Source organism: Rosa chinensis, chromosome 1 (genome assembly GCF_002994745.2).
Source record: "Rosa chinensis cultivar Old Blush chromosome 1, RchiOBHm-V2, whole genome shotgun sequence".
NCBI classification, from domain to species: Eukaryota; Viridiplantae; Streptophyta; class Magnoliopsida; order Rosales; family Rosaceae; genus Rosa; species Rosa chinensis.
The window spans coordinates 10,982,133-11,001,050 of record NC_037088.1 but is presented as its reverse complement, the minus strand read 5'-3'; the positions used below and the strand labels follow the sequence as shown (position 1 = coordinate 11,001,050).

At 37.3% G+C, this 18,918-nt stretch overlaps 1 pseudogene; it reads left to right on the top strand.

Moving 5' to 3' along the window:
* Positions 1-17,505: 17,505 nt before the first annotated feature.
* Positions 17,506-17,599, top strand: LOC112183147 (annotated as a pseudogene).
* Positions 17,600-18,918: the final 1,319 nt, after the last annotated feature.

The window sequence follows — 18,918 nt, the reverse complement described above, 5'->3', positions numbered from 1 at the left end:
AGAGATATTCTCGGAGAATCTTAGGAGATATCCAATCAATGTACGATTAGGCTTCCATGTACAACTCTATTTCTATGCTTGTAATTCTCTATATAAAGAGGCCCCTATTATCAATGAAAGCACGACTCAATTCTCTCCCAATTTCAGTTTTCCTTAAACAAAAGACGGATTTTGATATATGTTTTTAAATTCATTCTCACATGATAGACCAATCTTCACGAGTTCACCTAGTGCCTTTTCTTTTTTTTTGGAGGAAATGTGCTCCTCTTATTGACCTTGATAATCATTATTAAGATCATCTATATAGTAGAACTAATTATAGTAGTAAGTGTTGTAAGAACCATCCATTTGTTTAATTCAATTAAATGATTAAATGATTTCTGATTCAATTGATTTTTTACAGAGATGATCTTTAAAGCCTAATCTAAGATATGGACAGTTGGATGATAAATTTATTAAGTAAAAGTATGTTAATCGATAATAGAGGCGAATATGCTCATTCACTCCAAAGGCGAACCTTTGAATTTTCATTTTCTAAGTGGCTCCATTTATAATTGTTCACAATTTATGATCACTTACAATCGGTAGAGGCCTACTGAGTCCTGTGCCCCACTTCTATTTTCAGGAAAAAATAATATATATAAATAAATATATATATATATATATATATATAAAATATTCATATTATATTAAAGATGGATTTTGATATATGTTTTTAAATTAATTCTGACATGATAGACCAATCTTCACGAGTTCACCTGCTGCTTTTTTTTTTTTTTTGGGAGGAAATGTGCTCCTCTTATTGACCTTGATAATCATTATTAAGATCATCTATATAGTAGAACTAATTATATTTAATAATTTTTATTTTCTTCTTACTTACAGATTTTCAAGTTCAATATGGAAACGATTAAAAAATATACATTATTAACATCAATAACATGTATATATATTGTTAAGTAACAATTCTCGGCCAATTCTTTTTCGAATAGTATTGCCACAGTCACTTCTTTTGGTTCTCACTACTCCTATTTTGAATGAAAATAAATGTATCTTTTATGTGCATTGTTTTGCTCATCAACTATAATTAACTCTTGTAGCAGTGGCTAAGAATCATAATTTGGTTTTAGATTTCTCCTATGAAAATTGTGAAGACTCCTTTATGCAGTCGAACGGGTGATGAGTTTATGAATGATTACTTGATTTCATATATTGAGAAAGACATTTTTACCAGTGTAGATGATGAGACTATCTGAAATGATTTCAAAATATGAAATTTTGTTTAGGACAATTACCATTCTAATAGATACAAATTACATTTAAAAATCTTGTATGTTTTTATTTTTTTTTTAATGTGCCCCAATAGACTTCAATTTTTTGCTCCGCCATTGCATATAGAAGTATTTTGTTGTTTTTGATTAAAGAATCTTTGTGCGAACTCGTATTCCTTAGATTGTTCAATCTAGGTAATGCTGCTGCGGTTGATGAAAACCCCTAGCATAAAGCTCTTGTTCTAAATATTTCTCCAAAGATACTATGATTGGACCAATCTTTAAAATAGTTGGGTTTGGCTTTGTAACATCTCTTGTACCCGATCTTTCACAAGCAGTCCTAAACGTGATAGAAGGAGAGGTGATAATGGACATTGAAGACAAATGGTAGTCATATACAGCTAAAGTTTCAGTACAAAATAAGTGACAAGAATCTTGATCATTATGATCACCTGAATTTTTGTTATTTAATTTTAGTAATTAATAATGGACCAGTTGTATGAATTATTGTTATTGTGCTATATTCGTATGTCGTATTTGAAGTGGAATTATTTTCGGACGAATAATTATTCGAAAAGTGTGGTTTTCGGGGTTTATGAAGTTTGACTGTTTATACGTTGAGATTCTCTGAAAAGTTCCTTCATGAAAGTCATAGAGCGCGTCGATACAAGTTCGTGGACATATGGCACGCAAAAATCGGAGTTCGTATGCGAAAGTTATGGTCAATGGAAGTTTCTGCCATTTTTTAGAAATTACTATAAATAGAATTTTCTATTTTGGGATTTCATTAATTTTATTTTTGGAAAGTTTCCAAAACCGGAAAGCTCGTAAACGCTCCGTTCTCTCTCTTCTTTTCGACTGACCCGACCTAAACCTGTGAACCGACCCGGATTTATCTTCGAGCTCCGGCGACTGCGGACCACCAGACGAGCCCAGATCGACTTGGCTCCATCGTGCGCTCCTCCCTGTGGCATTCTCTAATGACGATTTATGCTCACGGCGGCGCTACAAGGCTGCGATTTTGAGTGCAATCGAACCCGGTCGGAAATCCTAGCTCCGGCGATGCCATGGCTTCAAACCAAGCTTGTTGAGTTCGTAGGAGCCTCCTTTATAGATCCATGGTAGTTGTTTAGATCGATTTACGTTGGAATTTGTTGAACTAAGAGTGAACAGTGTAATCTTGGCTTGTGGGTTTGATCTTGGCCGATGTAGGCTGAGTTGGTTCAAACTTCAGGTATTAATGTTGATCCTTGATGTATGAACCCCATTTTGAACAGTTGGATTGTTGTGGTTTTAAGTTTTGGCCGGCGGTGATCGTGGTGGTTGTGCCACCGCTTGTGGAGGTGCTTTGGCGGCGTTCCGGCCATGTAAGGGACTGTTTCTTGTGTTATTTATCATCTACTCGTCGATACGAGCATTTTGATATATAATACGTAATTTTTGGAGATCATATGAATATGTTATGATTTTTTCGGTTTCGAACCATTCGATTATTCGATCCGTGAGGATTCAAGCATTCGATAGGCTTGTGGTTTTGACATATTGATCGTAGTAGTATTCCGGAGACTTTGGGTGGTCTCGGATGTGGTTTCGCCTTGATTGGAGTCACTTTTGGGGATTTTAGTTCAAAACGGGGGTTTCGGACTTAAATCGCTTGTGATTCGTATACTAAGTTGAGACCGTATGTGATTAGGTAATTGACGAAGTACTCTTGGATGGATATTTTGTGGTTGTGCTGCTTTGTTCTGTATAGAGGACGCAGTAGGAATTTCGAGGTGAGTAATCTCACAATGTTCATTTACGAACGGAGTTACCTTTATTGTTTTGAGAGTTATTTAGTTAACTGCAAACTATAGTTGGTATTAATGGCATTCCTAAGCGAATGACTACGTGTGTGTGTATATAGATATATATATATATATATATATATATATATACCTAAAATAAATATATTATTGTAAGTGTGCTGTGTGAGAAAACAATATGCATGATTGTGTTCATATTATTGTTTTGAATGTGACTTTTCATGAAACAATATTGTGGAAAAAGATGTTTTCTATTGTTTGAAAAGTGTTGAGTTTGATGTTATATTTTTGACTCAAGAGTGACTTATTTTAAATGTATTGGTCTTTGTACCAAGAGTCACAGATTGTGATCAGGGAAGGGGAATCTTTTAGTAGATTTATGTAACGATTTTAGGTCGGGTGCGACTTACTTAACGTTTGATTCGAAGACCAGACGGGGTCTGAAAATCATATGTCACAGATGATGACAGGTCACAGATGGTGACCAAGGCAAGAAATCGGGAACCACGCCTTTGGTCGGGCAAGTGGTTTCGATCAGTAAGAGCTCTAGTCTGTCTGCCATTGTAGCTTATGGGGGCAACGGTTGAGGTTGTTGGAGACTCATAAGTGTACGTGTAGTTAAAAGAGAGTCTCAAGAATATTCTTTCTTTATTGTCCATATGGGACTTGAATGTTCATATTGATTGTTGAGTTATCAAATGATGTGTTTTTGTCATGGTGGTGACTTATGTTGTCCATTCTGTGGAAAGGACATGCAAGGTTGGAAGGAATCATGGTTGAGTTGTTTCCATAAGTTGATTGGTGTGAGTTGCTTGATTGATGTGTTTTGAGTTACTCATACAAGCTTTCATAAACTTACCGGATTTGTTGTGTGGTAACCTGGTACACTATTCGATGGTATAGGGGTTAATCCTGCAGGTCAAGATAATCGTGGCTGAAGCTGAGGTAGCTTGATAGCAGCAGTACGGGTAAGAAGCAAATTTTGTTGGCTTTGTCATTGTTATGACTTCCGCTATGTAGTAAGCTCTGAGGAGCATTTACGTTTATTTTGTTGTGGCAATTTAATTCGTAAACTTGTGTAATATATGACTCTGCGGAGCGAGTATATATTGACATTGTGGGTTCAGGACATCAGTATGTACTTCGTTTAAAGGGAAAAAGTTTTCAGGTATTTGGTATTGATGGCTGAACCATCATGCATGTATAATTATAGGATTATATATTGATTTTTAATTGTGTTTGAAAATCGAGGCGTGACACTCATTCCATCCCAACATTGCCAAATATTCTTAACAGAAGACTACTAGAACTGAAGGTGCTATTAGGATTAGTCAAACTAGTTGAAAACTCTACCATTCAATTTCAAATAACAAGTATTAAATCACATCCTAAAGCCAAATATTCTTGATGAAGTTATTCACTTTAACCAAGCCTCTTGCCTGACATCAGGATTGCAAAGAGAACAATAGGCTTTGAAAGCCTAAGGTAGTGTTGCCTCTGAAAAATCACCTCGGTTGAGATAGCCGAGAGATCAAGGAACAAACGTCACTACAAGAGAAAATATCAAAAGCGAGAAATTTCATTGTGATAACCTTAAATTCGTCACAAAAGCTTGGCAAATACAAGAAAATTTCAGTTATCGCACCCGCACATGATCCCATTGGCGACAACCAATTTGTCGTATAAAGTAGGTATTTGTGACAAATTGATAGTTGTCGTCCATTTGACATTATGCGACACTCAATTCCTCGCAAAATATCAATTAGGCGACAATTTCTACCAACTGTCAGTTAATGTTTGTGTGACCACTTTAACTTGCACGCAAAAAATTAATTAGGCGACAACTTATGCGAATTGTCGCTTAATGTATATGTGACAACTAGATTTTTGTCTCTGAATTGGGACGGCCTCTATGAGTTATGGGTTAATGTTTATGTCACAATCTTAACTTCCTCGCCCAAAATCAATTGGGCGACAACTTTAACACTTTGTCGCTTGATGTTTATGTGACAGCTCGAACTTCTTCATAGAAAATTAACTAGGCAACAACTTCTACTAATTGTTGGTTAATGTTTATGTGACAACTTTAATTTTCTCACAGAAGACCAATTGGATGATGACTTCTAATAGCTGTCGGTTAATGTTTATGTGACAACTTGAACTTATTGAAACCCAATTAGGCGACGACTTCTACGAGTTGTTGGTTAATGTTTATGTGACACCATTAATTTTCTCACAGAAGACCAATTAGGCGACGACTTTTACAGGTAATCGCTTCATAATTATGTGACAACTTGAACTTCCTCACTGAAACTCAATTAGGCGACGACTTCTACAAGTTGTCGGTTAATGTCAATGTTCTAAAACTCGGCTGCCCAGGCCGCCTAGGCGCTGGGCTGTGCCTCTCCGCCTCGACTAATGAAGAATCGGTGATTCTGGGTGTCTGGATTTTAGGCGGGCGCCTAGGTGGATTAGGCGGCTAGGCGGTAGGCGGGCTCCCAGGCGGATTAGGCAGCTAGGCGATAGGCACTGCGCTGGGGCATTTATTATTATTATTATTATTATTTTGTATATTTGTATGCTTATTACATAACATTCTCTCCCTATTTTGATTCTTGAGGACTCTTTTGAAATTTGAATATTCTAGATGCAATTTTATTACTCTTTAAACCTTATATATTTTTAATTATATAAACAAAAGTTACAAAAATAAAATAAAAATTAAAAAAATACAAAACCGCCTAGGCGGCGCCTGGGCGCTAGTCCCTTGGCCACCGCCCGACTAGCGCCTAGCGATTTTTCGAACCTTGGTTAATGTTTATGTGACAACTTTGATTTTCTCGCAAAAGCCAATTAGTCGACGAGCTCAAGGGATTGTTGCTTAATGTTTATGTGACAACTTGAAATTTCTCGCTAAAAATCAATTAGGCGACGACTTTTATAAGTTGTTGGTAAATGTTTATGTGACAACTTCAATTTTCTTGTAAAAGACGAATTAAGTGACGACTTATATAGATTGTCGCTTGATATTTGTGTGACAACTTGAACTCTCTCGCTGAAAACCAATTAGATAACAACTTGTATCAGTTGTCAGTTAATATTTATGTGATAACTTTAATTTTCTCACAAAAGGTCAATTAGGTGACAATTTCTACGGGTTGTCGCTTAATGATTATGTGACAATTTGATCTTTCCCACAATCTATCAATATATCATGGAGGAAAAATATTTTATATTCCACCGTTTCTATGAAATTTCTCCGTTATCTTCAAATATCTCTTATATATTATATATTTGCGATATATTCCGATATAATGAAGAAATTTAAAATGTGAGAAGAGAAAAAAAATTAAAAGGCTACTCAATTATTCATAGAAAAAATACATTATGGAATATGGAGGTTATGTGATGGTATAAAATTTAAGAACGGTTTCTAGTCAGGAAATGGCCAAATAAAGAGCCAACAGAATCTGTTTGGAAAAAATGTCTCGAGGTGAAATCTCTCAAGGCAGATTTGGGTGAGGCAAATCTAAGTGAGGTGAAACCTCTCAAGGCGGATTTGGGCGAGGTAATCGAAATTCCCTCAATGTGAATATGTGTGAGGATAAATCTCCTTAAGACGGATATGGGTGACGACTGAGGAAGTGAGGAGTAATCCCCCTTAAGGGGAATTTGGGTGAAAATAAATCTCTTTAAGGGGAATCCAAGTAAAGAGAAATCTCCTCAAGGCGAATCTGAATGACTAGTAATCCTCTTGAGATGAAATCCGATTAAGGAGAAATCCCTCAATTTTATGAAGATTTCAAAGAAAAAAAATTTTCACTTCCCCAAGCGGCTATTGCTTTTCTAGATGATCTTTGTGTATATCCAACTTCTGCTAGGCTTGTAAGCTGTAACTACTTTTTTCATTTTGCTATTTTGGTTCTTTTTAAGACCTCTTTGTAACCAAAAAAGACAAAGGTAAAGTGTTGCTTCTTTGAATTTTCATGGCAATGAGAATGTGCGAATTCAAAATTTTAACCACAAGGAGGGGTGAACGAGCAAGTGAGCACAGTTAGATTTTTATTCTCCACTATTTGATTTAGATCTAATAGAGATTAATTACAATTGAGTATAATAGTATAAGTAACAAAGACACTCCGTATATAAACTCACCAAGAGACGAAGAAAATAGGTCTATCACATCACATCTTCTAAGAGTTACATTTTCCTAAAAGTACACTTTTATTTTAATCTCTCAGATTTCTATAGGAGGAAGACAAGATCCTAGCTTAGTTGTCAGACTACAATTCGTATATCACAAACTTGCTCTTCAATGAAATTTGCTAAATAATGCCTTGCAGCGGTGTGCTCCCAGAGTCTAAAATTTGGCGGTGCGCTTCTAGAGTCTAAAATTTTAGATTATTCTTTTCGTACATCGAAAAGAAATTGAACCTTGATTTGACCTAATCTTTAAGTAAAAAGTGAGTGGGCTTCCATCCCAAAATCAGCAGGATTCTATCCCAACATAAAAGTGAAAAATGAAAAAAAAAAACCTATTCACTTTTGCCTCTTCCCCTTGCATCCTCATCGTAACCGCCCATGACCACTTCTCTCTCGTCACCACCAAGCTCACCTCCGCTCTCAACCTCACGCCGTCCATGACCGCCATAATGCTCCTCCCATCGAAAATCCTTGCCTTCCTCAAGCTACAATTACAAATTAAAGCAACCAACTCAATTACATATAACATTATAGGTACTATCATGGATAAGCTAGCAGTAAAGCATCATGCATATAATTACTGAATGCATAAATTAACATTTTCGTGAAATTTTTTAGTTCATATACTAATAAATAATATGATAAGGTATAGAAAACTTCAAGCTTATTGAATGCCACATACCTTCTTCTTTGTTATCAGATAATCAAACTCCATCAACGAGATCTTAACCAGTTCATCTATTTTAGGCAGCCAGGTAAGCTTTAATTAGGTGGTTTTCACAGATCCTTCAAGATGCAAAACCCCTGTGACCGCAAGATTTCCGTCTAGGTCTTTGTCAATCTTCTTAACAATGGCAGTCCCCCAATCCATCAATGTCACTTCCTCGTCTACTGGTATCGACTCTGCATCAACTCGATTTGCTGGCTGGGTACTTGGACTGCTGACTGGCTGGGTTCTCTTTGGATTTCACTGTTAGTTGATTCAATGCATCACAATTTAGTTAGATTCTGATACTTTTTTGACTTGCTCAAACTCTCCCATCTAAGCCCAGCTCCAGCAAAGCATACAAATCTCTTGCACTTATATTAACCATCCAATCACGAAGACACGAATTTAAAGCAAAGGTACTATAACATGCAAGGCCTGACCAGATTGCTATATCGGCAATCGAAAATGAATGATTGACAAAGAAGGATCTGCTTCCCAAATACTCATCTGAATGCTTGCAGGCATTCTCACTAGAACGTACTCGAGCCACTTAATAATCTCAGCAGTGGCGGAACTAGAATGTCAGAATTGAGGAGGCCATTAATATAGTTTACATGATTTGGAGGGGCCAATCATCAATTTTTGTAACACAATTTATATATAAAAAATGAAAATTTTTAGCCAATTATATACAACCATGTGGAAGCTTGGAGGGGCCATGGCCATCTCAAGCAACAATGAGGCTCCGCCATTGAATCTCAGCATCTTGAATGCCACGCCTAACAATCGAATTAAATCGCAAATTTAAAACCTTGAAACGAAAGCAGAGGAATAGGGAACGTTTAGGGTTTAGGTTTACTGATCGGACAAGTGAAGAACCGGAGGAGAATCGAGAGAGAGAGAGAGAGAAAGCGGACTGTTCTCTATCGAGTTTAGCTCCATCGGAAATCCAAGCTTTTAGATTTTGGTAGTGGAGGTGTTTGGTTTTCCAGTGGCCCAATCTTTATTATTGGCCGAAGGACTAATCTTAGAAGCAATAGGGAAACCTTGTAAACTAAGGAAAAAGAAAAACTAATACGCAATTTTAAACACATGTTTTTGAAATTATGCTTTACGAATGAGTAAAAATTTCAATACAAAATCTTATATGTTGTTTATTTCCTTTGAAAACAACAAGTTATCTACCCAAGAGCGGTGGAGCTAGTTTTGGCCCAATTTTAAAGAGAATTAGTCCTACTTAAGTGGGCTCAGAGGAGATTGAGCCCACATGACCAAAAGGCCAATCCTGATACCAACCTGCCACCAACACACTGTCTCAGCTGCACATCTTACATCTTACATCTTACTTGAACCGAATGCTATTAGAATTTGTTTTAGACTAAAATGAACTTGGACATTAGATCTAGCACCCAAATTCAGGCTAATGCAACAATTGTAGAAATTTGTAGCAATTTATTAACATACATCAATCAATATGTAGGTTAACAATCTGCTAACTAGCCCAAAGATACATGAATCAAGTAAGGAAATAAAATTTGGTAAACATGAGAATTTGGGTCCCCATACCAAGTATAGGTGCAGGGGTTGATCCCTTGAACGTGGTGAATCTTTTGAAACATAACCATTTTAATTTTAGATATGTTCCTTCTAACAACTATTTTCTTAGTCCAAGTTTTGAACATCAAATTAATGCGATCTTTAAGCACTTAGAATGACATGATGACTAGATTAATGTCAAATAGAAATTAATCAGGAACTTAAAAGGAAAGAAAATTTGTAGCCTTAATGCACATGATCATATTTCGTGTCCTTCAGGTTAATATAAGTTACTCTTCATTGGCTACGTTTTTGAGTATCAAAAACAATGGCTAAGAATGGAGCTCTCTTGTTTTCTTGTGCTATCCCCATTCTCATAGACTCATACTAACTATGAGCTTCTTCATCTCCAATCCATCCTCAACCTCTGCTCCCAAGCAAGAGTCTTGGTTCGCTTGCCCACCAAGACTCTCGCTTTTCTACTGCAGCATTGTGGAGACGCTCGGTCCCTCAGAGAAGGCAAATGGGTTCACTTGTATTTGAGGCTCACCGGATTCAAACGCCCGCCTTTGCTTTTGGCTAACCATTTGATTGCGATGTACTTCAAATGCGGCGATGAGGGCGATGCACACAAGGTGTTTGATAAAATGTTTGTGAGGAATTTGTACTCGTGGAACAATATGTTATCTGGGAATGCGAAGATGAGGAATCTGAAGGAGGCCCGGAGCTTGTTTGAGAAAATGCCTGAGAGGGATGTTGGGTCCTGGAACACCATGGTGATTGGTTATGCCCAGACTGGGGAATGTGATGAGGCTTTGAGGTTTTATAGAGAGTCGCGGAGATCGTCGGTTACTGGTGTTTTGACTGGGTGTGTGAAGATGAGGGAATGGGAGCTTATTACTTTATTAGGCAGGCTGTGGTTTGGACATATCAATCGTGGAAGTATTCCGGAGACATTGGGTGATCTCGGATGTGGTTTCGCCTTAATTGGCGTCACTTTGGGAATTTTGGTTCAATTTAGGGTTTCGAATGTTATTCTTTGTGATTCGTTAACTGAATCAGAGCTGTAATTCCTTAGGTACGTGACGAGGTATTCTTTGGACAGCTAATTTGGGTGGTTTGGCTGCCTTGTTCTGTATTGAAGATGCAGCGGGAGTTTTAAGGTGAGTAAATCTCGCGATATGTGTTATGAGCCTAGTTACCATATTGTCTTAGAGTTATGGAATTAACTGTGACTATAGATGGTATTAGTGACATTCCTGAGTGGATGACTACGTATATTTACGTGAAATATATATGTATTGGTGCAATTGTTGTGATATGGGCAGCATAGGACGTACTGAGTTCAGTATCGTTGGAAATAGTGAAATTAAGTATTGAATCTTTGTGATGATTTCCCTATGAAGCTTGTGTAGGAATATTTGTGTAATGAATCGTTGAATCAGTGTGATGAATCTTTGTGATGATTGCCCTGTGAAGCTTGTGTAGGAATATTTGTGTAATGAATCGTTGAATCAGTGTGACGAATCTTTGTGATGATTGCCATGTGAAGCTTGTGTAGGAATATTTGTGTAATGAATCGTTGAATCAGTGTGATGAATCTTTGTGATGATTGCCCTGTGAAGCTTGTGTAGGAATATTTGTGTAATGAATCGTTGAATCAGTGTGATGAATTTTTGTGATGATTGCCATGTGAAGCTTATGTAGGAATATTTGTATAATGAATCGTTGAATCAGTGTGATGAATCTTTGTGATGATTGCCATGTGAAGCTTGTGTAGGAATATTTGTGTAATAAATCATTGAAATCAGTGTGATGAATCTTTGTGATGATTGATATCTGTGTGATGACCGGCGAAATCTATATGATGATCAGCTGGACAATTGATATCTGTGTGATGATTAGCTGGACTATTGATATCTGTGTGATGATCAGCTGGACAATTGCTATCTGTGTGATGACCCTCAGGATCTGTGTGATGATCAGTGGGATGATGAATATCTGCGTGATGACCAGTGGAAGCTGTGCGATGATCAGTGTGATGACTGCTCGGCAGTGGAGATGAATTGTTATTAAGTTAACAATAATCGAGAAGACTGCTGTGATGGCCGGGGTTACCTACGAACGTCAGAGTGTGAGGTTACGATGATTACTATGATTTGAATTGTTTGACTAGTGTGACCTCCTGAACTAAATTATATGCAGGGGTTACCATGAATTGTTTTGCTTGTTTTGGAATGTGATTGCCTTGTTTCTTCTTGATTGTATTGATTGATGGTTTGATTTACCTTAAGAGCCATAGTGGTGACGAATTGTACTCTGTGGTGAGGATAGGAAGGTGAATTGTTGATTTTCACCTTTGATGTCATGATTGATGACAAAGGCTCCTAGTGGGGAGGGAATGAGCGTAGTTTGGGATTCGCCGTAGGGCGTGAGAATGGCATCAAACATTGCTTGAGGAAGTCTTGTTTGATTGAATTTGTGTAATGGAACGCTAGTTGAGAATCTGAGCATGAGGCTGTAGTCACTAGTTGACTTATGTAGGCACGATATGGAAGATTATGGAATTGATGGCCGTAGGTGTGAGCTATGTGTATATCGTGTTTAGGTTGAGGTCACTTAAGAAATGTGTTTTGCTTTGTGGTTTTGAGTTTACTCATACAAGCTTCATAAGCTTACCAGGTTTGTTGTGTGGCAACCCGGTGCACTATTCAATGGAATGGTGTAGGGGTTAATCCTGCAGGTCAGGGTAATCGTGGCTGAAGCTGAGGCAGCGTGCTGGCAGCATCACGGTAGGAAGAATATGTTGTGACTTTACCGTTGTTATTACTTCTGCTGTAGTAAGCTCTGAGGAGCATTTACTTATTATTTTGTTGTTGACAATTTAATTCGTAAGCTTATGTAATATATGACTCTGTGGAGCAGGTCAATATTGACATAGTGGGTTCAGGGCATCAATATGTATGTTGTATAGGGGAAAAAGTTTTCCAGGTATTTGGTATTGATGGCTGAACGTTCACTCATGTATAATTATGGGGTTATATATCGATTTTTATTTGTGTTAAAAATCAGGGGCGTGACATTGACTATATTTCTCCCTATCACTATGTGAGAATCATTCAAGAGAAGTATCTTCACCCTACATGTGTTGGATACAATGGCCAACCCGATTCTAGTATTCCCTCGATGAAGGCCATGTCTCTAGAATATATCAAAAAATCATCGAAGAAGATACAGATAATACATTCCTGGCAGCAGGAGAAAAAATTATTGTTAATGCATATGACCATCCTAAGGTTATTAGCAGTGACTTTTTCCTACCTCTCAAAAGAAAAGAAATCGACTCCACATTAGCCTGTTTTCAGTGGATCGAAAAAATTGACAATGACAACCACTACAAGATGTATGAAGATACAGACGTGGAAAAAAAGGAACCAAAGCCAGGATGGAAAGCAACTCTTTTGTCCTAGGCCATAATTCAGAAACGGACGAAAACATGTGAAGCAACAGGTGTAGAAAGCATCGAAAGCAACTTTTGCTTTAAAAAAAAAAAAAAAAAAGCTGAAGGTGAAGGTGAAAAACATTTCACCAAAAAGAACCTGCTTTTCGTCGATCCACCTCAATCATTCGGAGCACTCACAAAAGCAGAAAATAATGGAGTTGTCCTGTATATTTTTATGTTTTGAATTCTAATTTGAAGTCTGCTCCCTATAAAAGGAGCCTTAGAGTCAGTTTGTAGGGCATCCGAAAATTGAGCAGAATAATTTTCTCTCAAAGAGTAAGAAAGCCAAAGTAGTAGTAGCAGTGTGCTCTCCTCTTCCTGTAAGCTCCAGTGTGGAGTATGCTTTTATTCCAAGTAAGTGTTTGTAAACTCAACTATGAGTAACTAAACAGCTAGCTGTTTACCCAAGAGTGAGGCTCTGGGTTTTTAGTCTGTACATATGCTTGAATAAATAAATTCTAGTGTGCGCCCATTATATTGTCACAAAAATATTTTTTCCTTCTTGTGATTTAATCTCTATGTATGCTAGATGACCTGCAAGCATTTTTAAAATATCTTGCATTTACTAGAATTTCTCCTCACTAAGGCAGTAGTGATTCCGCCCTGTTAGTAACCGCTTAGACAAGAGGTCATTAGTTGAAGTTGTGGCATGTTGAAGGCTAGTTCTTAGTTAGGAAGGTTTTGTTCATCTGCATGATATCTTTTAAATTTTTGCAAAAATTTTTAAATAGTAGAACTTAACGGTGAGACTTAACGGTGTTAGTTTGATACACCAAAGTGATGTTGACATGCAAAGTTGATACACCATTCTGATAGTTTCCAAAGTTCATACACCAAAGTGTAGAATCATCCATATTTCATACACACCATTTGTGAAGATATCTCTTTAGGGAATTACTTCTCACCTTAATCTACATCTATTTAGCATTTATATATAAATAGATATGAATGTCAACTTCATCTACATCTAAAAAGAGACTCTAGGTGATTCCACGCACCAAGTTTTTGAACTGCAATGAGTTACTTTTTAAAACATGGCTCCATCAAGTTTGTTTTCTTTTTCTAATTTGTTTTCTTTTGCTAAAATTGCTCCATCATGAATTCTCCACACCTAGATTCGTCTTGAAGGAAATACTCCTCACCCAGATTTGCTTTAAGGAGATTTCTCTTCATTCATATTCGCCTTGAGAAGATCTCTCCTTACATAGATTTTCATTTAGGGAATTACTTCTTACCTAGATTCGCATTGAGATGATTTCTCCTCATCCAAATTCACTTTGAGGAGATTTCTCTTCAACCAAATCTGCATTTAGAGGTTTCAGTTTGTGGTATTTTTCCCAAACAATTTAATTTGCCTCTTTATTAGACCATATCCAGACCAGAAATCATAGTTAAAATTTTATATCCTCACATAACCTTCATATTCCATAATGTATGTTTAGTTGTTTACTGTGAACAACTAAGTTTTTTTTTTTCCTATTTTTTTTAATCAGATTTTACAATTTCTTCATTTTATCAAGATATATCATAAATATTTTATGGGTGCGTCTATTGCCACCCTACCATTTTCTTAGTTCATCCTATAAATATTTGAATTAATGAAAGACTATATTACGTACCCTAGTGTAAAATGACTACGAAGTACATTAAATTTCTAAAATCCAAATTTTTAAGGAAAAACAAATAAATAACCAATGAATTAAAGAGAAAGATTATTTAATTTCTCATTGGATAACATTAATCTTCATCTTCTCCACCCAAATTTGCATTTATTACTATTTTTTGTCTTTTTGTTACCTCTTCATCATGAATTTGTTATTTAATTCACAAAATCATTAGTGTTAACTACATCAAAATCTTTACAATACCTTTTGTGAACATCAAAAGTAAAAATTTAAAACACGAAAGAAAAATCTCAATATCTTCTTCATTTTTTTTTTTTTGAATCAAGCCCTCAAGGCGAAATAGTATAATCAACCAAAGGTTCTAAAAAACGCTAGGCGCTAGTCGGGCTGTAGTCTGAGGCCTAGCGCCCAAGGGCCTAGGTGAGGACTAGGCGGTTTTTTTTTAATTTTTTTTTTTATGACATATATAATTATATATATATAATGGTTTTTTGTAATTTTATTTTTATAACATATATATATATATATATATTAAATATAAATATATAAATGTAAATGGGATTATAATGATAATGTTCTGGTGGTTATTAATTGCTTTGTCAGCTTGTGTCTATCTTCAAGAGCAATATATGATTATAATGATAAAGGCAGAGAAAGCTATCTTCTCCGATCTCCAGATTAAAGGCAGGTTCATAGATAGATCTCAGTCAAACCAAATTCCATGCAACCAAGTTTCCAACGACTCCGTCTTCTCTCTCTTGCTCTAGATTAGTGAGAGAATTAGATCAGTTGTGGATTCTCAGAGAGTTCCCACCGACAGCAGTCGGCTCATCAAGTGGTGCCCCAAGTCCGATCGCAAAGGTAAATCTGATTCACATAGATCTCTGATCTCTGCTTTCTCGATTGGACTATTTTCTAGTTATTGAAATTCAAACCGGAATTGTGTCTGAGGTTCAAACCAGAGACGAAGTCGAAGTCTGAGAACTGGGTTTTGTTGGTTTCAGTTTTTGGCCTAGCGTCAAGCGCCTAGCGCCTAGAGCGCCTAGAAGCCGACTAACACCGCCTAGGCTGCCGCCGAGGGGCCGAACGCCTAGAAGCATTGCCTAGCCTAAAATCAAATTGGAGAAGCCACGCCCAGCTCCTAGGCGCCGCCTAGTCGGCCGCCTAGGCCGATTTTTAGAACCTTGTAATCAACACAAGCCAGAATAAGCCGTTACATACCCTTCCGCTGTCATTTAAGGACATAGACAGACAAGAAGTAGTGGTAGTACCCACAATAGTACATAGAAATAGACCTATTCATTACACATTTCAGATCATAGAGATAGCGGAGATCCTCCATTGGTACTACGTGGGAGGCGCTAGAGATCTAGATTCCTAATACAAGGAAATTATTGAATTTAGATAAAACTAAAAATATAGAGTTGGGCCAAGAGCCTAAAAACCCTAGCCCAAATTGAAATCTACTGGACTAGGGTAAGACCCCAGCCCAAAAACTTAAAGCCCAAATAGAGGACAGCTACCAAACAAAGGCCCATCAGCCTGGTCCTGTCCAAGTCCACCTTCTCCAGCCTCCCTGTCGTACGAACCAACCAAGCCAAGCCTCTCTCCATCCGCCACACGCCGCCGCGACCTGCATCCGCACGATCACACTGCTAGCGACCCAAAACCGCACCGCACAGGCCATGCCGCCACACCACGCCACCCAACCCCGATCCAGGCCCTTGCACCCCACACTGTCGCTACTCCGACCAGTACAACCTCGATCCGCCCCACGATCACACCGCTTGCGACCCAAACCCCATAGGCCAGGCCGCCTCAAACCACTGTAAGACGGAGAAAAAGCAAAAACCCCGACCCAGGACCATGCGCCTCCCACTGCCCTCGAGCCAGACCCGTGGCACTGCCATCTGGGTTCGATCACCGGATCAGTTAGCATGACCACCACCATTCACCCTCCTAGCCAGAGCAAACTGACAAGCCCCGAGCAACACTCCATTCGATGCCCCCCCCCCCCCCCAATAGTGATCCAATACCTGTCCGACAGCCAACCTCATGACGACGGCGAGGCCCAGAAGCCAGCCCGCAAGTCCAGGCGCCGCCTGACGAGGATTATTTTGCAGAGCGGAGAACCGGCCTTTAGGGTTGTGTTAGGATCCCACGTAACCGATGATATGATATCATGATTTGCATCAAATTACTTTCGTTTCTCCAATATATCTTCTTCATTGCTCATAGTTGTTAACTAACTAATCTTTTGACATAGATTGAAATAGATGAACATTAAAGCAGAAAGAAAAAATTAAAAAAAAAATGGAAGTAAATTAGATTATGATTTTGTTAGGAAACTTTAATATATTATAGTTTTTTTTATTGGTATAAATTAAATGCGACATTTTCATTAAAAAAAAATCTCTTTTAATTGGATATGTCATATAAGGATATTCTTGGAAATAAAAATGGGTTACATAAGTAAATTTAATAATTAAAATTAAAATGTAGGGTGTAATGAGCAAGTAGGGTAAATAAAAAAATTGTAGGGTGGAAATAGCTGCACCCATATTTTATGTATCAAGAATATTTGACGATATCGGAGAAATTCCCTCTAAAAAGGGAGATATCGGAGGATATATCGGAAATATCAAATATCACAGATATTCAATCCTTGTTATAACAATCTCTTCAAATTCATATAAAGACTGCTTGTACTTTTCATGCTTCAATAGAAAATATGACCCGTCAAAATACGTTAGTTAAAGATTGCTATTAGTATATATGTTTGAACTTTAATCCCATAGGGTTAGGTAAAGTATTAATAAGGCGCCTTTTATATTGCCACCTTGCAATTAAGCTCATCCCTTCGGAGACATCCAATAAAATTGAAACGATACAGAGAATATTAGTATAGTCCGTGGCCAAGGATGCCAAACATAAAATCGGGAACTTTTCCACAGAAGGTAAACTTTCCGAGCTGAATATCTGGGCTGTTTTCTTTTGCAGCCTTTTGCTTTTGCTTCATTAAACTTATAGAAGTCTTCTGTTGTTTTTGGTGAAAGAGTCTTTGTGAATCTGTTAATTTTGTATGATTGGTCAAACTAGTTAAAAGCTCTACCATGCAATTTGAAGGAACAAGTATTAAATCACATTCTGAAGCCAAATATTCTTGATGAAGTTCTTTACTTTAACCCAGCCTGTTGCCTCCCATCGGGGATTGCAAAGAGAACAATATGCTTTGAAAGCCTGAGGTAGGGAACATCACAGCTTAAGTATCCTTTCCTCTCAAGTTGCAATACATCTCTATGCTTCAGATTTTGCATGTTGGAATCCCCAAGAGCTGCTGTCTCCTTTTCGGTACATGGGTAAAGCACATCAAGAAAATTCTCACCTTCCTCAAGCTGTAATTACAAATTTAAACAACCAACTCAGTTACATATAAGTACCAACATGGATAAGCTAGCAATAAAACATCATGTATATAATTATTGAATCCATAGATTTAACATATTTGTGAAAGGGCTAAATACTGGTTACTACCTTGTGGTTTAGTCCAAAATCAATTCAGTCCCTGGACTTCTAATTTTATCAAAAACACCCCTGCAGTTTCAATTTTGATCTAATAGGTCCAATCTGTTAGTCTTCCAATAATTGAGTCATTTAACTTATTGACGTGGCTCATATATGGTCTATGTTTTATGATATGGTGTTGAGGTCGCATGCATAGTCAATTTAGGAGTGGGTCTCATTATTAGAAATCTATCAAATAAAAAGTTTTTCATCAAATAATCCAACTATAAGTTGAACCCGTAGCAGAATATTAACGAATTAGACCTATTAGATCAAAATTGAAAGTACAGGATAAAATTAGAAGTCTAAAGACTGAATTGATTTTGGACATAAACCACAGGGTAGTAACCAGTATTTAGCCCTTTTGTGAAATTTTAGTTCATAAACCAATAAATAATATGATAAGGTGTAGAAGACTTCAAACTTATTGAATGGTACATTTCTTATTCTTTGTTATCAGATAATCAGACTCCATCAACGAGATCTTAACCAGTTCATCTATTTGTGGCATGGTGGTATCCACAGATCCTTCAAGATACAAAACCCTAGGTCTCTGTCAATCTTCTTAACAATGGCATTCCCCCAATCCATCAATGTCACTTCCTCATCTACTGATATCGACTCTGCATCATCTCGATCTATCCATATGCTCCTTGTGAATGTTGTTGCCTTCTCTCTAGCACCTTCATACTTCTTATGCCTA